Source organism: Gadus morhua, chromosome 7, assembly GCF_902167405.1.
Source record: "Gadus morhua chromosome 7, gadMor3.0, whole genome shotgun sequence".
In the NCBI taxonomy this organism is placed as follows: domain Eukaryota; kingdom Metazoa; phylum Chordata; class Actinopteri; order Gadiformes; family Gadidae; genus Gadus; species Gadus morhua.
The window spans coordinates 1,083,907-1,092,063 of record NC_044054.1 but is presented as its reverse complement, the minus strand read 5'-3'; the positions used below and the strand labels follow the sequence as shown (position 1 = coordinate 1,092,063).

Here is an 8,157-nt window from a genome sequence, read left to right as displayed (position 1 = left end):
CCATCAATCTGCTGACAAACGCCTGTTTCCAAAGGTAATAGCATCTGTTGTTATGCAACACAGATGAACACACACGCACGCACGCACACACACACACACACACACACACACACACACACACACACACACACACACACACACACACACACACACACACACACACACCAGTTCTTCTCTGCTGTTGATGACCACCAGGTCTGCCTTTCTCTTCTGACAGTCTTCTCTACTGGCCCTCCAGCCCTTCTTAGTAGTAGAAACACGGTAGAGACTCTTGTCGTGAAGCATCCAGCCCTGAAGTGTCAATTCATCTGTTGAATGTAAAAGAACATCCTGAACAAACAGAGAACTGCTTATCTTACTGTCTTCGTTACGGACACACAACCCTGAGACCTGACCTTAATAGACCACATAGAAGCATGACCTCAATAGACGACAATAGAAACCTTAGTAGACCACAATATGAATCACAGAAGCAGAGGGTGTTTTTGAAATGAATGTTAATGACGCGATTGATTTAATAACTTGGATAAAACCCTCACCGAGTTCATCCAGTAAGTGCTCTCTCCCCTCTTTCCAGGGTGACGGTGAGTCTAGGACAGGACAGAGGAATACAGAAGATATGAGCTCTAAAACAGAACGACATCGTCTCTAAGCATCACAGGACCCACAGCCAACCAAACACAAAGTCCATAATATTAATACTAATTAAAATAGCAATAACTACAGTTATCAATATTATTATCGTTGCTATTGTTACAATTATTCATATTAGTAAGCCTAACACAAATTCTAACAAATACAATAATGATCATTATCATTGCTATTATTACAGGTTGAGCGTGCGCATTGCACGCTCAACCTCTAGTTGTAATTAAACCCAAAGCTATAATGTGGAAACCCCAGTCGATAATGTAACACATTTCTGAGAACATAATATATTAACATTTTGCCTATAATGTTGCAACGTATAACATTTAGGTTCAGCTATAACGTAATGAAGCTAGCATAATAATTTCCTCTCTGCGTTATGAAGCAAGCATCTTTTGCCCGCCAACGGAGCTTCATGCCAATTCATTGTCAACCACGGCCGAGATAACCACCGTAGCATGTCTTTACCTGTTGTGGTAGAGGGAGGGACGTCGGATAACCAGACGCAGTCGATTCATAATATCGTAATGACCACGGAAGAGGCAGTGAATGAAGTATTGATTAGGCAGCGATTTATGAGATACCATCGCTAATAAACCGTTGGAAAACACTAGACCAGTAACCATAGAAACGCCAGTAAACAAACCCCTCGAAGCCCAATCCCTACGCGCTACGGCCATCCGGAGGCTCACACAGCTTTTGGCCGTAATATCATACATTAAATTATATAATATTATATACTTTTATAGATAGAGATCCGGGAGTGCAAACGGCAACTATCCCTTTCTCCTCCATGCTGCGGTTCACCGGACTGCACTGCAGGGAACGGTTGGCCGGTTGAACGCTGATTGGCTGTTACGTCACGTCACTCAGTGGCCAAGCTGTTGAACGCTGATTGGCTGTTACGTTACGTCCCTCAGTGACCACGCTGTTGAAAGCTGATTGGCTGTTACGTTACGTCACTCAGTGGCCCCGCTGTTGAATGCTGATTGGCTGTCATCACACAAATGTCGCGGCAAAGTTCAAATCTTTCAACTCAAGTGAAAGGCTGCAGCCTTCACTTTGGGAAACAGCCAAAGTGTCGCATTGCAAATCCTCATGAACGCGCTCGCTGGTGCAGGGCGCTACAAATCAAATCTTCTAGCCGGATTTTTCTAGCAAAAAATTTGCCCGATTCGCGTCTCTACGTTGAATTTGTATGGAGTCATGTCGCCCCTTCATGTTTGGTGTGGACGCACCTTCACTTGTGCGACAGGCCTGCTATTCTATAGCAGTAAGTAAGTAAGTAAATCGCATCATGGAATGCACGCCATTGCACGGTTCTCAGCTGAGTCAGTCAGACTCAGTGGAGTTAGTGCTACCGGAAACTCGTTCGTTCGCTCAGTCGAGTTTCCGGTGACTCGAATGGTGAACGAGACGACCGAACGAACGAGAGAACCGGTTCGGTTCGTTCGTCCTAAAGACTCGTTCATTCGAACCGGTTCGCGAACGAACGAGCCAACACTAGTGCGTGTGTGTTCTTACCTGCGTGTGTGTCGATGGCGGAGCCGTTATGTTTGAAAACATAACGTGTTACCTGGGCGAGTGTCGCTGCGGTGTGTGCGCGTGCGTGTGTGTTCTTACCTGCGCATGTGTCGATGGCGGAGCCGTTGCGTTTAAAAACATAACCGCTTACCTGGGCGAGTGTGTCGCTGCCTTTGTATTGGCTAGCGGTGTGTGTGCGTGCGTGTGCGTGTATGTGTGTGTGCTTCCGTGTATGTTTGTGCACAGCTGCGTATGTGTGTGGTGTGTTTGTTCGGTGTGTGTGGATGCGGTGTGTATGTGCGTGCTTGCGGTGTATGTATGCGTTTGCGTGTGCTGTGTGTGTGTGAGAGCTGCAGGCTGCTTGGCACGTGCACACTGACCAACTTGAGTAACTGGTGCGACAGGCCTGCTATTATATAGAAGTAAGACTAGAGTGTCTGTGTGTGCGTTGCCTGCGCTCAACCTCCAGTAGTTTTTAAACCCATAGCTATAATATGCAAACCCCGGTCGATATTGTATTTAATTTCTGAGCGCATAATGTAATATAATTAATTATGTAAAAAATAATTGCCTATGATGTTACAACGTATAATATATTGGTTCACCTATAACGTAACGAAGCAAGCATAATAATTTTCTCCTAACTTCATGAAGCAAGCATAATACTTTTAAGTTTGCCGTATTTGTATATCAGAAGATTCGACCCTGAGGGTTTTTCACACTTGATGCTTTATATGCGGACATCGATGTCGTTCAGACATCAGCAGAATCTAGGGGGGTGGGCTTGCAAAGGGCGGGATTGGACGCATGGTCGAAGTTCGCAAGAGGCGGGATAAGTGAGGCCGCTGAAACTGTAGTTTGTTTTGGTTTGACCGCAGACAGCACGGAGGCAGAACGGGCAGAACTCATCGCCATCATCTTAAATGTTACTGCAACGATGCATCATATATTCCGTTGCATTCACAACATCCGAAGAATCGATCAATGAAAGATTAGAGCATGAGTTAGAGACAAATTTAAGAAAAGACGAAGAAGAAGGGTGTCGCGAACGATACTGGAGAAGGATAGTGTATTTTATTGCTTAAAGGTCCCATGGCATGAAAATCTCCCTTTATGAGGTTTTCTAACATTAATATGAGTTCCCCTAGCCTGCCTATCGTCTCCCAGTGGCTAAAACCTGCGTTCGGTGTAAAACGAGCACTAGGTATCCTGCTCGCCTATAAAAAAAAATGGAAGCTAAGGGGCGCTGATTTGTAATGTGGCCCCATATGGCGTCATAAGGGGCCAAGTTACCTCCCCTTTCTCTGACTGGCCCGCCCAGAAAATTCGGCCTGCCAATCAGACAATGAGCTACGACCATACGAGCGCCACATGTGTGGTGCTTTGTAGTTTGGATAACCGTTCTGCTTTGATGCTATTGCGCATAAAACGTTGGTTCTTTGACGTCCCTAGTAATTCCACAACCAGACTGTAGTTGGGGTTATCTCCACCATGGTTGAGAAGGAATTGGGGGAAAGGAACTTTGGCTTTGACTCCCTGAAGTACATGAACCAAGACATTGAGGAGAAAGGGATTGATTGTTGTATGCTTCGTCATTGTGAAACATCCACTGTAAGCAGAGCGCATGGTACCGTGGCCTCAAGCTGCTCAGGGCCACACCCCCACCCTCCTTCTTGACCCGCCTCTCTCCTCCTCATTTGCATTAAAGCTACTGACACAGAAACGGCACATTTGGGGAAAGCTCAATGTGCGACTGGCTCGTAGTGGCTGTAATTCTGCACCACGGCTGAATTTCAGGAACATCTTCAAATACTGTGTTTGGGACCCACTAATACCTATATTAAAGCATCCATGAAGTAGCATGCCATGGGACCTTTAATTTCCCATAGCACAAACACTGGGACAAATGCAGTTGATTTCTTGTTTAAACAGGGTGAGAAAACAGGGAGTGGAAGGATGCGACCATATAATGTTCAGCTAACTGTTGGGTTACAGGGGTATTTGTTTAATGGAAAGTGTAGTAGACTATGTATGCAAATCAATCATTCAATAGCTTTTACTGTTATTCAGGGCTCAAAGTGCATTGTTACTAAAAAAAATGCATGGCAACTACTATTGGTTAGTTGGAAATAATAATAACAAACAGCTAAAAAATGTGTTCATGTTACAACAGCTAAGGCAGCAACCTACCTAACTATAGTGAACTAAAGCATGGGCTTGTGTGGGGGAGGGTGAGGGGGGGGGGGGGTTGTGAGGGCAAGATTACAGATTGTACATTGGCTACCTGACGTGAGAGATGTTTTTTTTTTGTTAACAGAAGAATGCGTCATTGAGATTAAACATCTCTTCAAGTGATCTGGCCAAGACAAGCAGCAGTAGCCTAAAGTCACACATAGCCTACACATAAAACATAAGAAAAATAAAACAACTAATACAGTCGGCAGGGGGGAGGGGGGATTCCAATATCCCAAAACATTTCTGGAGGCTCAAGGAGATGGAGAATGTTTAAAGAAAAATAAGGTTTTGCAAAAAAGTGTCTTTGATGGACATAAGGCTCAGGTTGGAGAGTGTGTCGACGGCAGGGCTGTTATCTCAATCTTGCCGTTGTCTTGAAACATCTGCATCCGCGTGTGTGCAGTGTGTGTATGCACGTGCATGTGTGTGCGTGTGTGTGTGCATGTGTGTGTGGTGTGTGTGTAGGCGGTGTCCTGCGCCTTGAAACGCCTGCATCAGCACGCCCGTGTGTGCAGTGTGTGTGCATGTGCGTGTGTGTTCGTGCACGTGACGTGTGTGTGGATTGTTTGTGTGTGTGTATGCTGTGTTTATGGGTGTGCGTGCGGTGTATGTGTGCTAACCCTATTATTATCACTAAATCTAACTAAAACAATATTTAACATTATCATTGCTATTAATACATTCAATGATATGATTACTGTATTGTAATTCTATTCAGGAGGATAGGATTTAGACTCACTGAAGCGCAGGGAGATGAGGAGAATACTCAGCAGTCCGATGCTCACAATGACAGCGATGTGAAACCATAGTGCTGATCAGGAGTAGGACACACACACACACACACACACACACACACACACACACACACACACACACACACACACACACACACACACACACGGTCACTTCGGCTAAAAAAGTTTTATAAACATAAATCTTAAATTTATTTCATACATTTTTAGATCATTGTTTTGGACTGGATTATTTCTTTTAAATTCTGTATAAAGGGGCACCTACCAAATCTTCTCTTCCTGGTCTCCTCCCGGTCCAAAGACATGTCCTCAGGTTCCTCAGAGACTCCAGGGTCCGGTTCAGAGATGTTGACCATTGTTACTCTCTGACGGCTTCCACGGCGTCTGGACTTAGCCTTCTTCTTTGCTCTACCAGCTGGAAAAACAACGTCACTTGTGATCATTCTGACCAATTATCAGCTTGCACTCTGATACCATCAGTGTAAGGAAATGTTTTTCTTCTACTGCACACAGACTCACGAACGCACTCAAGCACACGCACACGGACACACAGAGTAATGTACACACAGATATATTCATACTGCGTGGCTGTCATTCACAGTCCAGACTCCCTACGGTCTGCAGAATCCCTCCCCGTCTTGAAGAAACACCTGAAGACATCTACTGAGAACACCTCAGTAAGTGATGACTGGTACTGTGGCTCTCGTGTTGAAAACACACTTTTCTTAGCAAATACTGATCTCTAGCATACATGTTATTATTCCCTCATTATTGTCATATACGCACACATAGGTATACAGTAATGCACACAGAATTACATACGTACACACACACAGTAATGGAGGGGGGACAACATGTGGCCTGCGTGTCACCAGGGTCTTTCACATCGGCCCACGCAGAAAACACAAGGACATGCATTGTGGGATAATTTAAGATATGTTTATATTAATGGCAAATTGTATAGAATTATGTTAAATTCATAAGTATACCTGATATCACTTCAGTTAAATGAGATGCCATTATTAAAACAACGTAATTCTTGATTATATTAACCATTGTCACCAATGTCACGTTGCACTACCATTAATAATAAGTCATGAGAAAACTAAACTTGTGTTCTGCTCCCTAAAGTAACTCTGCACTCTGTTCCACGTATATAACGAACATATATATATCATGAAATACACAACCTACTTGAGATGCCTATCAATAGTCCGTTACTCATGGGCATAATCACAAGTCAAGTTAATGTGAACTTCTTGTCTCAAACGCACACATCTTTATTTAGAATAAATATATACGGTCACTGGTTCATCAGGTCGGACCCTTTGGCTAAAAAGGTTTTCTAAAAATACATTTTAAACGTATGCCGTTGAAAATACTTTTTTTTGACTGGATTATTTATTTTAAACTCTCTCAAAAGGGCACCTACCAAATCTACTCTTCCTGGTCTCCTCCCGGTCCAAAGACATGTCCTCAGGTTCCTCAGAGAGTCCAGGGTCCGGTTCAGAGATGGTTACCAGGGTTCCTCCCTGACAGCTTCCAATACGTCTGCTCTCAGGAGTCAGCTCTGCTATATCAGCTGAAAAAAAACCGTCACATGTTTTAATTCTGACCAATCATCAGCCGGCAATCTGATATCATCAGTGTCAGGAAGTGACAGTGTTTTTCTTCTACTTTTATCAGATGTCTTCATTTGACTCACGGACGCCTGCAAACACAAACGCACACAAACCAACAAGATTTTTTTTAATTGAATATAAAGATAAAACATATAGCAGACAGCTTTTCAACATTTCTATCACAACTTTGTGATTGAGTGAGTGAGTGTGAGAGAGAGAGACATTGTGTGTATGGTCTAAAAGCAGTATGGGTTGTTCCAGTACTTGATGTTAACTCTGATTCGTATCATTTCTGTGAATCTCTTCTGCTCACAGGGAATTAACATCCACGCAAACCACGTTTATGTTGAACTTCAATCATTCACTCCTGTGTGTGTGTATGTGTGTGTGTGTGTGTGTGTGTGTGTGTGTGTGTGTGTGTGTGTGTGTGTGTGTGTGTGTGTGTGTGTGTGCGTGTGTGTGTGTGGGTAACACTTTAAAACAAGGTACGCAAAAAATTGGGTAGTTAATGAGGAAGGAATAAGTAAAGAATGATTCATAACTCCTCAGTAGTTACTGAATAACTGTCAGTTAGGGCCCCAGTTAGGGCCCCAGTTGTTCATCATTCGTTACTCAGTAACGAATACAGTATCCCCTAGTCTGTTTACCAGTAACTCCTCAGTAGTTACTGAGTAACCGTCACTTGGGGCGCCGTTAGGGCCCCAGTTAGGGCCCTGGTCGTTCATCATTCTTTCCTCACTCGTCCCTCAGTAACTACCCACGTTTTTGCGTACCTTATTGTAAAGTCTTACAAAAACATTTCTATGTTTGTGACACTGTTTGGATGTATATCATGACTCCATCATTAGTCTGAGTAACAGCTGTGTTGTGGTGAAGCCCAGAGCAGCAGCAGAGAGCAGACTCCCCTCGACCCAGCTGTGTCTCCATGAAGAGTGACTGGTCTATGGGAATTCCTGAACAGTTTAAAGATGGAAAGTCTATTGAGAAGAAGTGAGGATTTAAACATCGCTCAGAGGTGGTGTGATTGAGAGGAGGGATATGGCTGTTTTAGTGATGTGGTTGACATGGTGTGAATGATTGCAAATGTTGGTTCTTTTGAATTCCGCATTCTCAGTTCGCAAACAACATGAACATTTTTTAAATTGTAAGATGACAAATTTTTACTCGTAAAAGTGACTTTTGTGCTTTGAAAAGTAAAAGGTTAATATAGTTATCCGAGGGAAAAGGCCTCATAAAAAAGTTAATGTTGACTCACACACGCACACAAACACAAAAACACACACAAACAGACAACTTTGCTGTTGTGCAAGCTGTGATGGATACTTGCAGACTTGCAGGCTTACATGGTCATAGTAATGAAGAAACGTATTTACCTT

General features: G+C 43.5%; 1 long non-coding RNA gene across 1 annotated transcript; it reads right to left on the bottom strand.

Annotated features, from left to right (window-relative positions):
• Positions 1-551: 551 nt before the first annotated feature.
• On the bottom strand, positions 552-5,462 carry LOC115547430 (uncharacterized). The gene is made up of 3 exons (XR_003977362.1): positions 5,425-5,462; positions 5,147-5,218; positions 552-590 (listed from the first exon to the last, which is right to left on the bottom strand). It is a non-coding gene; the product is annotated as an uncharacterized LOC115547430 (long non-coding RNA).
• Between the last annotated feature and the right edge of the window lie 2,695 nt (positions 5,463-8,157).